Source organism: Talpa occidentalis, unplaced genomic scaffold (genome assembly GCF_014898055.3).
Source record: "Talpa occidentalis isolate TD23 unplaced genomic scaffold, MPIMG_talOcc4v2.1 talOcc4.10, whole genome shotgun sequence".
In the NCBI taxonomy this organism is placed as follows: Eukaryota; Metazoa; Chordata; class Mammalia; order Eulipotyphla; family Talpidae; genus Talpa; species Talpa occidentalis.
In genome coordinates, this window is record NW_023600993.1 from 18,635,159 (window position 1) to 18,648,663 (window position 13,505).

The 13,505-nt window shown below is 35.6% G+C and overlaps 1 protein-coding gene across 8 annotated transcripts in view; it reads left to right on the top strand.

Annotated features, from left to right (window-relative positions):
* The window catches only part of RARB (retinoic acid receptor beta), an 885,139-nt gene that overhangs the window by 304,750 nt on the left and 566,884 nt on the right, over positions 1-13,505 (top strand). The window contains exon 1 of one of the 8 annotated variants that reach the window (XM_054692845.1): positions 12,191-12,295. The exons of the other annotated variants lie outside the window; for them this stretch is intronic. The gene's annotated coding sequence lies outside the window, so the exon portion shown is untranslated. Of the gene's footprint in view, positions 1-12,190; positions 12,296-13,505 lie in introns of those variants that run through there. 8 annotated transcript variants of the gene reach the window in all.

Genomic DNA, 13,505 nt, shown 5'->3' on the forward strand with positions numbered 1-13,505 from the left:
AAATATTTCCTTAATATGAACTGGGAAGACAGATTTAAAGCCAACTGAGATAAGATAATCAGAGATTTAAAATTACAATTCTTTGAAATTGTATATCGAAATCTAAATATATCAAACATATATAAATTTATTATCTATCTAAATATATCAAATATATCTAAATATATCAAAAACAATCACCTTTCCTCTATTGTTAATTCCAATTTTCCAGGTCTCAAACATTTCATGGTCAGCTGTTAATTTCACAAGGACATGGAAACTAGGTTAAAAGTAGTTTAAAGCAATCTATTCCCATTCCCTAATTTTCCAGATAAAAAACTAAGCAGAAGGACATGACCTTCTCCAAGATCATAATACTTTAATTCAGTTGCACTGAATAGGAATTCCTTTCTGACTCCCAGTTCCATTTTCTAATACATTGTTTTGACTTCTGTTTCTGGTTATACCACAACCCATTTTCATTCTATATTCAGCTTTTTGGGGCATAAACTCCACAGAGTTTATTTTCTGCCCATGGCTCAGCTTTATCAGTCACTATTGCTCTTAACGTTGTGATTCATCTTTTACTGACTACAACCTTTCTAGCTCATCCTCAGCAGAAGCAGAATAAGATGATCATTCCTGCTTAGATAAGATTTGAGTAGCAAATCAAAGTCCAGTTTTACTTTTGATTAGCTTATTTAAGACTTTCATGGCATCACATTCCCTCTGGGGCAGGAATTCCTAATATTAGAGTAAGGCCTTTGGGTTAAGACTTCGGAGTGTAAGTTGACAATGGGGCCTCCCTGGTGGCACAGCAGTTGAGTGTCAGTTGGCAATGGGGCCTCCCTGGTGGTGCAGAGGTTGAGCGCTGGGTTGCGAAGCTGCCCCGTAGCCTCTGCAGCGCTGGTTCGATCCCCGGCCTCTGGTTGACCTCCAGATGAGGGTCCCACATGGTGCGCAGACCTCTCCTGCCGCCCTCTGCTCCCCTCAGCAGTGTACTTCGTCAGTCTGCCTGTTCTGCTCCCCGCTCTGACTCTGAATTGTCTCACCCTCCTGCACTTCTGACTGTACCCAGCATTGTATAAATAAATAAATCTTAAAAAAAGATTTATTTATTTACATAAGCACTGGGTATAGTAAGAAGCGCGGGAGGGTAAGAGGATTTACCAGAGCAGGGAACAGAACAGGCAGACTGACGAAATACACAGCTGGGGAGCAGTGGGCATGGCAGGAGAGGTCTGCGTGCCATGTGGGACCCTCGCCCGGCAGCCGGGGATCGAACCGGCACTGCAGAGGCTGCAGGCAATTTTGCAGCCCAGTGCTCAACCGCTGCACCACCAGGGGAGGCCCAATAAATAAGTCTTTTAAAAAAAAAAAAAAAAAAAGACTTCATAGTGTAAGTGCCTAACAACAAACAAACCAGGTGATGACATCTGAAAGATAATGTCTGCCTGTTTTATGAGAAAGGACTATTTCTGGGGTTAAGTGTTGCCAGATCACCCTGTTTTTGCTCCTTTTGAAAAGATATATCAAGTTTAGGTTTCTGTGTGAAGCCTCTGAATTAGTAATTTCTAGAAGAGTATGCCAAATATTTTCAACATTGAGTAGTCCTAGCACTCTGTTAATACTGATCATGAACCTGTTAGTTTGTGACTTCTACAGGTTCATGAACTATCTCATTCCAGATGTATATATTGAGATCCTGTTAGTGTCCAGTGCTGTGCTACATATATCTGAAGTCAATGAAAAACAAATTTTAAAAAATGCTGGTGTGTTTAGTGTAATGAGATTTTCTGGATCCCTCTGCTCTCTAAAGGTATAGTTAACAGAAGATTGTCCATTTTTCTCTCTTTTAACTTCTCCTAAGTTCAGTTTTACTCCAGTTATAGGAGCATGTTTTATCTTTGGTTAGATGAATCTGAAGCATTGCTATGATTCCATTTAGGTGACCTTACATCAAGACAGCCACCTGCATTCCTATGACCATGTGCCCATGCTTACCAGTGAGTTCCCTACCTTGCTTTTCAGCTCAGCATTTGTTGTTCCTCCTCCTCCTTCCTTAGCCCAGCAACCTATAACTGAGCTCTTTGAAATCTCTGCTATCATTGATTTCCCATCTCCCTCTCACATAATGTAGTACAGACCACATCATCTCTCCCCAAATAACTGCAGGAGTCTTCATATCTGTAATTATGCCAACCATTTCCCCCAGGTCACGCTCATATTCTACCACTCTGATCTAAGCCCCACCACCACAAATCCCACTGCCAGGGATTTAAAAGTGTTTAGTAGATGGGCATTATGATTTGAGTTTTGTGTTAACCTTGCCTTCTTTGATGCTGAGATTTGATTGCATCCAGCTCTGCTGAGAATCTTCTGAAGTGGGAAGGGCTTCTCGGGATATAAAATCTTAGTTCTCCATCATCAACTTGGCCAGGGATAATCAAATCTTGGGACAACTGGAGGAAGACTAAATTTATCCCCCAAATAATTGAGTAATTATAAATTTAAAAGCATAACTGACAGGGATTATATTTTTTCTTTGTTCTTAGATTCTTTACTTATATCCTGCCGACTTCTAAAATGATGACTTGTGGCAGATTACAACAAAAGACACACAAACAATAGAAATGTTCAGGCAAGGGTAAAAGGTCAAGAGACTGGGTCTTTTAGCTATTCATTTAGCACATTATTTTCCCAGCTGGGAAATCTATTGCAAAACTGAACTAAGATCAGAAGGGTGCTTCATAAATGTATAGGTTAATTCTAGCAATATATTTGAAGTGCTTAGATAGCAAGCCTCTCCCTATTTCACTATAATGGCCCAGCTTAATTTGTCATCTTTTTTTCTCTTCCTCTTAAAGCAATGCTGAGACTTTAAGATACTCATTGTGAATTAATTTGGGATTTGGCATAATAACATTAATCATGCTAAAAGAATTCATTTGACAGTAATGCAGTATAATTAGTGATGTACTAAATCCATCGAGATCTACCAATAATTATAGAATCATTATTTTAAAACCTTATATAGGCATTACTTTTTTCTTTTTCTTTTTTTTTTTTTTCCTATTTTGAATCCTGAACATGCAAAGACAAAGTCTCAACTCTGAAATTTGCTTTTAGAAATACTGGGCAAAGGTATCAAGAATAAACCCCCATAGATGTAACGTTAAACTTAGAGGCCCTTTGCATAGGGCAAGGTGTGAAAATTGCCTTAAAGAAGACTATTTAAGCTGGCCAAATCACAGGAGTTTCTGGGAAAGCTTGAGAAAATGGACTGACTAGCTCTAGAATTTAATAGTTTATGAAGTTTAAAGACTGGTAGAGCAATAGGGAATAACCAGAAATTCCTGTTCTTAGATTGTGATGAATATTTAATCTTTCTTAGAAGTAGTGAGAGTCAGTTTGGAGTGGGAAGAACTGAAGAGGGTTGTTTCTGTAGTTGCAGATCTTTAAAATATTTAAAATTAGATCTTTAAAATCAAGATTACATAATAATCTTGTATTTTACATAATAACTGAGGCACATGGAAATGATACAACTTGTTCAAGTGCAAAATTTGGTGACCCAGTCATGTCTAAACTCCACCTCTCTTACTCCTGTATCCATAGTCTGCTGGTGATAATCTCTTCATTTCTATAGGAGTTTAGAATCAGCCCTTCTCAACAGGAGTGACTACAGAAGATAGCCCCAGTGTCCTAAGGCAACCCTAGTACCTACAATTGTTGTAGTATGTTCCATCTTTGATAAAACTGTAGAAATGGTCATTAGGATGATTTTCTGCTTTCTTTGACTCAACTGAGGAACAATGATTGAGAAAGCCTTAAACTGTAGTACAGAGCAGTCCAATAGAACTTCCTGTGATAATAGGAAAGCTCTATATCCAGTATAGTTGCCACTAGCCAGATAGGGCTACTGAGCACTAGAAATGTTGCTGGTGTGACTATGGAAGTGAATTTTTGATATAGTCAAGTTAATTTTAAAAGATTTGTGACTGGTAGATACTGTATTGGGCAGCACAACCCTGTTTTTGCTCCGCCAATATATAAACCCATATAACAGCCATGTGATGTCCAAGATATACCATTGCTTTTGCATGTATCTGAATAGTTGACTCTCAGCCTGTATTTTGGGAGAAGCTTATTAGCATTGTGCTTTATAGGACATGGTGTATGGGTCCTGGGTTTAAAACCTAGCTCCAACAGCTGGGTGTGAACTAGCTAAGTGTAGTGACTTCTTGTAGAGCAATAATGCCCATACCCTACAGGAATGAAATGAAAAGGAGTTAGTAATGTGTACTGTTCAGAATACTTGGCACATGTGAAATGTCGATGGTAGTGAACCCTATCTGTGAGAATACCTGCTGGTAAGCACTACCCTTTAATTTTGGTGACTTATATATGGATTTGAGCCTTTAAAAAAAGAATTGGCATTGAGTTGTACAGACTAATAACATATTGAAAAGCGGTGACAATGGCAGTACTCAGCTCTAGTGACAAGGTCTTTTTATCACTAAAATTGTGATAGAAATGCTGAAGCCTGGAGATGATGCAGACTTTTATTTGATACTTCTTAATCATGTTAAAATTCTCCACAAACAATGCAAGCCTGTATCGCCTATTGCTGAACTTTTTTTTTTTTAATAATAAATTTTATTTTTATATTCCCCATACAATTTCAACCCCTGCATTCTGACCCCAATCCCTCCCCTCCCTCCCCCACCCCACAAAAAGTGTCTCTGGTTCATAATTTTTGTTGATTTTCACTTTCTTATAGTTATTCAATTTCCTGGTCCCTTATTTAAGTTTTCTAGATTCCTGCTATGAGTGAGACCATCCGGTATTTTTCTTTTTCTTTCTGGCTTATTTCGCTGAGCATGATCCCTTCCAGCACCATCCATGTTGCTGCAAATTGCATGTGTTTATCTTTTTTAAATGCTGAGTAATATTCCATGGTATATATGTACCATATCTTCTTGATCCAGTCATCTATTTTTGGGCATCTGGGCTGTTTCCAAAGCTTAGCTATTGTAAACAGTGCTGCTATAAACACAGGGGTGCAGGTGCTCTTTGGAATTGATGTTTCTGTGTCCTTTGGGTAAATACCTAGGAGTGGAATTGCTGGATCATATGGAAGCTCTATGTTTAGTAGGTCCAGAAATCTCTACACAGCTGTCCATAGTGGTTGGGCCAGTTTGCACTCCCACCAACAGTGCAGAAGAGTTCCTTCTTCTCCACACCCTCGCCAACATTTGTTGTTGCTGAACTTCTAAATACTATCACTGTCCCCCACTCAAGCCTGAATATCTTTGGGTACAGATGAGTAGCTAATAACAAAGGTCTAATCTTGTTATTCTCACCTTTCCTTCTCCAGTCATCTGACATGTGTCAATTAATGAAAAATTTATGACCTGACAAACTTACACTTTACATGCATACCCAGGGCATGTAAATATTTACTAAACACAAGAATATAGCATTCTCAGTGACTTCTATTTGACTTTTTGTTGTTGTTAAGGTAACATTGGTGTACAACACTTAGAATGGTTTTAGGAGTACAGCTTCACACCTCTTGAAATGTATGACATCACAAAACATCCAATCTCCAAAATTCCAAAATTGTGATAACCTTCCATCAATCTTGAATGGACTCCCCCCCCCAATACCTCTCCCTCCAACCCCCACCTCCTTTTCTTCTATAACCACCTTTTTATTGTCAGTCTAAAGATTGTTTTGTTCTGTTTGATCATTGCTTCATATCATTATATCCCACAAAGGAGTTTAATCATACCACATTTGTTTTTTTTTCTTCTGACTTAATTGTGCATAGCATAATCACCTCAAGTTCCATACTTGTTGCCACAAATGGCAAGATGTCATATTTTTAATAGCTTAGTAGTATTGTGCATACATACATCATCTTGATCCTTTTGTTAGTGGATGGGTATTTAGCTTGGTTCCAGTTCTCTGTTATTGTAAATAATGCTACAATAAACATGGGATTGCCTAAGAAAGAGAAAGAAACAAATAAACAAATAAACATGGGATTGCCTAAGAAAGAGAAAGAAACAAAGAGGTAGTTTTGTGGTAAGCATGAAGAGTTTGGTTTGAGATATATCAAGATGGAGAGGACAACTGGGTTAACTTAAGTAAATATAGCAAGGAACCATTTACACCCTGAACACATAGTAAGACATAGTTACAACAATTAATCTGTGTATTATGATATAGAACTACCAGCCTATTTTTTCCTCAGTATTTTATATACTATACACCAGTATATTTATTAAAAACATACCCCTTAGGTGCTAGAAATTTTTGTACATTTTCAAGACATGCTAATGCCAGCCTACAGAGATAGGATAAAAATTTACTGTTCTGCACTGAACGGTAAACACATCTGAAAGAGTACTCTTTTTCTCTGTAATGTTAGTTGCATTCCCAAACCAGATTCTCACTAACCATGTGCAAAATGATTGCATTATTGCTGAATCTTAATAAGGAAAGACCTCAAGAGTTTATATTCTTCAACAGAGCATTTTAAGTAAAAAATTGTCCTTATTGAGGATAGGAAAACAATTTGCAAAAGCAAAACTAACCCTGTGAAGGAATTTTGACATCTATATGGGTTTATACCACTGACCTTCAGTGGGTAAGATGCCAATGTCAGCTGTCAGTGTGTCCATCTCATATACCTTCTCATAAATAGAGAGGTAAATTCCTTATAGCAATACCCCTATTCTCAGTGTGGACAAGGTTTGAAAGATGAAATGCTTTTTGTAACAAAAATATGCCTTATCTATTACATTCCAATCTGTAATCTATATTCATACCTCAGTGTGACAAACCTATTTAGTAACTATTCTTTAAGAACTTTCAATGTTATCTTCAAATATAAAGACAAAAAGATGTAAGAACATCAGTTAGTCCTTGGCTTTTGAATTTTTTTTACTTAAAAGAATTTTTTTTTAATTGGAAAGCATTTTTTCTTTCAGTTAAATGATCCTATTCTTCCTGAAGTCTTAATTGATTGTACATTAGACAATCTCTGAAAATTCTTATTTTATTATTCTGGCTTTTCAGCACTGTTTCTTTTTTAGATGAAAGTGTTATCTCAATATCTGCTTACCCTTTTCAAGGGCATTTTAGATAGTCAAGTAAGGTCTACATACTTCTCCAGATATGATAGATATTTGTGGTTAGTTCCCATGCTAATCCCCCAAATCTTCAGATCCCCTTCCATTACAGGAATATTTTTCTTCCTCTTAGAGATCCTCTCTTCTTATATCTTAGACCATACACAGTGGTTTTGAGGTAACTTGGTATAACAAATCACTTTTATTTGGAGTTAGCAATTCCCAGAAATTAGGTAGTTTTAAAGAAACCAGTTATGTACTCTGATACAGCAAATGTTGAAACAAAAAAGAATCTAGCTGTCACCAAATTATCACTATTAAAGGTTTATTCATCATATTTTATCATAGTATTTATTATGTAGTGAAATATCTATATTGTTTAGAAAAAGAGCTTTGGAACTGTCATGATTTTAAAGCAATGAGATGGATATTTTCCTGACTTTGAAATTAATATCTTTGAAAGTAAGCTGTTTAATTAGCAAATACAACTACAAATAAAATATTTTTAAATATTTCAAACAGTGAAGAAGACAATGAAGTCAACAGGTTAATACTAATGGACTCCTTCCTCTAAGAGATGAATCCAAGTCCTAGCCTGCCTTAATATTTTAATAAATGATTTGAAAGTTAGAGTGCATAGTGAAATCTCTGAGTTTGCACATTACACTAGCTATTCTTATGGATAAATTATAGGAAGAACTCACCATGCTCTGAGAGTAAGCAGAAAAGTGACCGATGATCTTCAATAAAAATGTGTTTTAGGGGGGAAATGTCTTGAGCTATAGTTTATAATATGACAGTTTGGAACTATCACTTAAGAAAGAGCAAAGAAGTGCAGTTTCATTCAGCTATTTGAAAATATTTTAGGCAAAAGTTTGTTTTTTTTTTTAATCCACTTCATTTATTGCACAAATAATTGTTTATCTATTGCATAGTTGTTAAGTACTGTGCTAGATTCTGAAGATGTAGGGTTAAAAAAAAAAACGTAATTTATGGCTCATTCCTAACCAATCACATTGCTAAAGTCTCTTACTCCTTTCTCCCTCCTTTTTGTCCCATTTCTAAGATCTTCTCCCTAGCATTTCATAAGGAACTCCATTTTCAAACTCTTCCTGATGCTAATATCTACATTGTCAATGAGGGCTACCTGCAATGGCTGGGCATTGCTGCTATGTAGGCCAGTGTATCTTTGTTCTGTCACCTTAAGAAGCATTTTCTTAATTTGGGAGCATAATTATGAATAAATGATTACAAAGAATGCTTCTTAATCATGAACAACAATGCATATGTCATTTTAATTTGCTGCTTTTAATATTAATTTCTCAACATTAATTGATAATAATGTGGTACAGAGTACTCAATAGTTACAGCCTAGATACTTTTGAAAAAGGTTATTATAATGTCAGTCTGGAATCTATTTTTTTGGGATAATTCAGATGGTAAGTAGGTTTTTTTTTACTGGTCATATTGTCAAAAAACATTCTAACACCGAAAACAAACATATCTATTAAAGCAGAACTAATAACGAGGAAGTATAAAGTAAAATAATAACATAACAGCTGTCTGAATTTAGGCAGAGTGTAGAGCTCTCCTATGAGGGCCATGCGCTAGGGTCTTAGCCTTTTATGATTCAGAATAAAGGGAAGTTGGTAGGAGTGCAATACAGCTAGAACAGAAGCTTTACCACCATTAACTTCATGTCTATGAGTCCTGCTGGTATTTCAAAATATGGTTGTACTTAGTCTTAAAATTCTCAATCAAATTCCCCAAACCAAAGTAATTTTAATTCATAATTATTCAAGAAAGCCAATGAAAACCACTCAATAGGGCCTTGAATTATGCTTTGCTGTAAATTCCATCAGAGCAGGTGGTTCCTTGCCTGTTGTCTTTCTCATTATACCCCCCAATGCCTGAAACATGATAGGAGTTTCATTAATGGTATCTATTTTGTGCCAGACACTTCTCTAAATGCTTTTCAAATATTGAATGCTTAATCCTTATAGCAACACTATGAGAAATATATGCCCATGAAGGTGAAGAAACTTAAATGCCTACAGGTTAAGTAATTTGCTCAAGATTACACAATTTACAAGTAATGGCCCTGGGGTTTAAATCCAAGGAGTCTGGCTCCACTTTCTGTGATTTTCACTATTCCACTAAGCCTTGTTGAATTAAATTAAATTTGGGAAGATCCACTGATTGATATAATTCCTCCATTGTCCACACATATTTTTAAGTCTATACCAAATAATTTCTCTCTTCTGCTTTGAAAATACCCTCATCCTCCAAACACACATGAAAGAACATATGTATATTTATTGGCATGTCATTTAAGCTTTTCTTAATTTGACCCTCTTCATTTTCCAGTTTATTCGCCACACATCTTCTATGACTAGAATACAAGAAGAATAAAATATTCCAGTGGCCTAGATAGGCTATTTTGTTCTATGCATCAGTCATCTTGGCTTCCATATGCCCAACCCCATTTTTTATATTAGTCAAGTTCTGTAGATCTCTTGAGACCAGTTTAAATGTCATCTGTCTTTTGAATTTTGCAGGAAGTTGTCAGATTTGTATAATTGACCTAGACTCTACTATCATGCCAGGTATAAAGGACCTTATGGACATAATTACAAAAGTATGCACAGAACTGATCCTGTAGACTTCACACATATCTTCTCAGGCATCTCCACACATTGGTGGCCTATAGTCTACTATGTGAATGGTGCCACCTGGATTTGGGCATTGTAGACTGACATAACAGCACATGGCAGCTCTGATGGAAAGTAGCAAAGGCTCTGTATGTTTTTGTAGAATGAGAGTTAGGCAGTTATCCAGTCTGGCTATATTAGTGATTTGGAGAATACTGCCAAATTGTAATTGATTGAATTGTAAATGTAATTGAAGAATATATAGTTTCTGGACTTAGTTTCTAAACTTCGAAATCCATCCACAAACAGGTATTTGCTAGAAAAGTGAGATGATCCCAACTAATGCCTTTGATTTCCATCATGAACAGAAATTTCCAAGTTCTGGAACCTCTGGAAGAGAGTTTATGATCCCTCTATTCCAAGTGCCAGATGCTCTGGTAAGAGAACTATGGGCTTCAGAGTTGATCCTTTTTATCCAGGTTGATTGAAGTTACTTCCTTCATCAAGGTAACAGGCAGAGAGAAAGGAAATGAAGGCAGTAAGTCTCAGCAGTGTCTGAAAGTCAAAATTTTAAAATTGTGCTGAGCTTCCCTCTCACTTTGAAAGTCCCAACACCCAAATGAGGGGCATGGGAAGATCTGGCATTAATAAGTTTAATAACTCTCCCTTGCATAGTGAACTTTACCCCACTAGAATCCTAAAGCTGCTAATGCTATCTTTTATCATATTGACATACAATTCATTTTCATTAGCAATGGTAAAATGTAAACTTTAATGTGTTCTAAGTCCATATATGTGCATCTGTGTATATATATAGACCATCTGTGTATGTATATAGTGCATATTTCTGTTGTACTTTTTCAACAACTTCTATGTTTGTCATGGAATGATTTGATAAGATGTATCTAATTTAATCTTTTTAGTAATTTGAAATACTATATTCAACAAGACAGACAGGTTAATAGAGATTTTGACACATGGCTAGGATAGTATTATTAATTAAGCAAGAACATTCAGTAGAATTAAATCATAATTAATTGTTCTTTCAGTGGAGAAAACTACCACTGACTGACAGAATTCATGGAGGTGCTAATCTCTCTTCCATTTTTATTTCTCTCCCTTCTCAGAGAAAGTAATTAACCATTATGGAAGAGAGGAAGCCTATATAATTTGTTTACCAATAAAATATCCCTAAGTGAGGCAACAGCAGATTCATTTAAGTAGGCAGAAGAAATCTGTCTTTCAGAAAACTTAAAATGATTCAGATTTGTGTCATTTCAATTTGTGGCTATAATGTCATAAAAAAGGAAGAATAATTTTCTAGATAGGCAGCAGTGGTATAATTGGACAGAAAAACAATTTAAGGTTATTTCCCAGAATATGAATCTGAATTTATTTAAAAATGGTAAGTTTTATAAATCTTACAAATCACCTTTCAAATAATTATTTCAGTATCTGAAAGGAAAGTTGTTAACTTCTGATTTGAGGGGGAAATCCAATAACAGCATTTTACTATAAATTGTCTTTATAGATCTTTATGAAAATGCTAAAAACCCAAATCTATTAGGAAAGTATCTTTTACACCCTTCACATTGTCTGTTGAAGCTTATTAAAACATCCTTTAAATGTAGTTTAAAAAATACTGATTAGGAATTTTTCAGGAATCTAGTTCAAATAAAATTGAATTTTCAGACTTGTTAGTTTGGCTAGGTTCTTTGTTCAAGTCATGAGGAGGAGGAGGAGGCAGTATGGCCTGATGATTAGAACAGGCTGGGCCTTGACACTCAGCCTGCGCATCCACAGCTGAGCTCATCAAGGGAAGAAGAGATTAGAACCACTCAGAGAAACTAATGCTCTGGAAGGTCAAAAACCATATTATCTATCAAGTAGGTGCTTTAACAGTTTTTGAAATAGTTTATTTTTCCAGTAAATTATCAATAGGTTTTTACAGTCATGTTTCCAGAATCTTTTTATCTTTGTGTGCAATAAGATATGGTCTGGTAAGAAAGCATGAGACAAAATACTAAACAAAATACATTATAAACTCAAGTGCACATAAAAATATTTCATTCTATTTTTCAATAAGGCAATGAAGTATATAGTATATACATTCTAATGAGGGTATAGAAACCCTTCTTTAACATCCTTGGAACCTTTAAAGAACAAGCGTTTTGTTTTGTTAAGCAGCCTCCCCAGCTTCTCAATGAAGTTCCCTTTGAAGAACATAATGATAAATAATGGTGCTATTTCAATTGTTATTTTGCCAAAAGGTATTGTATGAGTTTTTGTGTGCATCATGACTTGGGAAATTCAGCTGTGTCCTTGGTCCTAGCTAGCCAGAGGAGGGGAAAGGCACAGGCGTTCCATTGTGGCTCTCTGTAGAGTAAAAAATCAAATGCCATGCTTTCATGGTCGTTAGTCTGATAACTGCTTGCCTACCCTTCTGGCTGAGGGGCGGAAAAGTTACCAGCACATCTCAGTCTGAATCAATGTAACCCAGAGATAATCTGGCAGATCTTTCTGGTAAGAATAGCTCTTTTAAATGTATTGTTGGGATGACTTTGAAGATTTAAATTGCTTTTGTCTTTCTTAGTTACACATCTGCTGAAAGATCATACCATAAGCTATGAATTTCTTTTATGAAGTTGTATTTGGTTTTGGGCTATGAATTGTGTATGAATAAATCCAAACTCTTCTGTTGATACAAACTTTTGACCTTTTGTAGTTTAATGCATGAAGCTAATAATGCCACACCTCTTATGCTACAGCTATATTTAGTTTAAGTGTTATGCTTTCATAATCAAAATATGGATAATTTTTCCTTCCATAAATTTATCAATTTTAATGTCAAGGAAGAAAATGCCTGGCTGTATTCCTATGTTGTTAGACCAAATAACCTTCATTTCCAAATTTTTTTTTTTTTATTGAGGAATTTGCTTCTCTGGAAAAAGTTTTTGAGCTATCATAAAGCATAAAATGAATTTAAAGTCTATGAATGACAAATAAGATTTATCAAGCAGCAAAAAGTAAATTGGTACATTTAAAAGTTAATGGTATTTTGGAGTACCAAATTACAGTGGGAATATGACAGAAATATTTTGCAATTCTGAAAAGCACCCTAAAGACTTGAAGTGTTTAACAAACCATATCATGTGGTGTTATAATATTGGTTTACATTCCTCTCGGACTATGATTGCATTAACTCATGTTTTCCAGAGGTGGGTATTTTTGAAAGGTGGCTGTATATTAATGTTTTGCCATTTTCTTCATAAAGCCCAGTAATGGTCTGTAGCTGGCTAATTTAATCTATAAGGCACTTTCATACTCTGTTGCAGGTTTTAAACAGAAGTCAAATTGCTTTGTTATGTTTAGGTATAGAACAAAGACATTATGTCATTCTATATGGATACATCCTACTGAGCTCCAGTAGTTAAAAAAGAAAATGGCACTAAATTCCTCCTTTCCTCTCTGGTGAGAGACCTTCAAAGCAAACAAAATGATCTTATCTTTCAAACAAAAAACAAAAGCCATGGCAGTATATGAAAGCCTGGTAGCCTATCCCATTCAAGCTGTTACTTTCTCTCTCAGCTGCCTTTTTTAATCGTTTCATTAAAGTCCATATAGTACTTGCTTATACAGTGGTCTGTTAAGCTTTCACAGAAGTAAATTTAATTTTAAAAATACGTTCATGTTGTGAAGCATTCATTTCTTAATTCAATAGGCTGATCCTGGA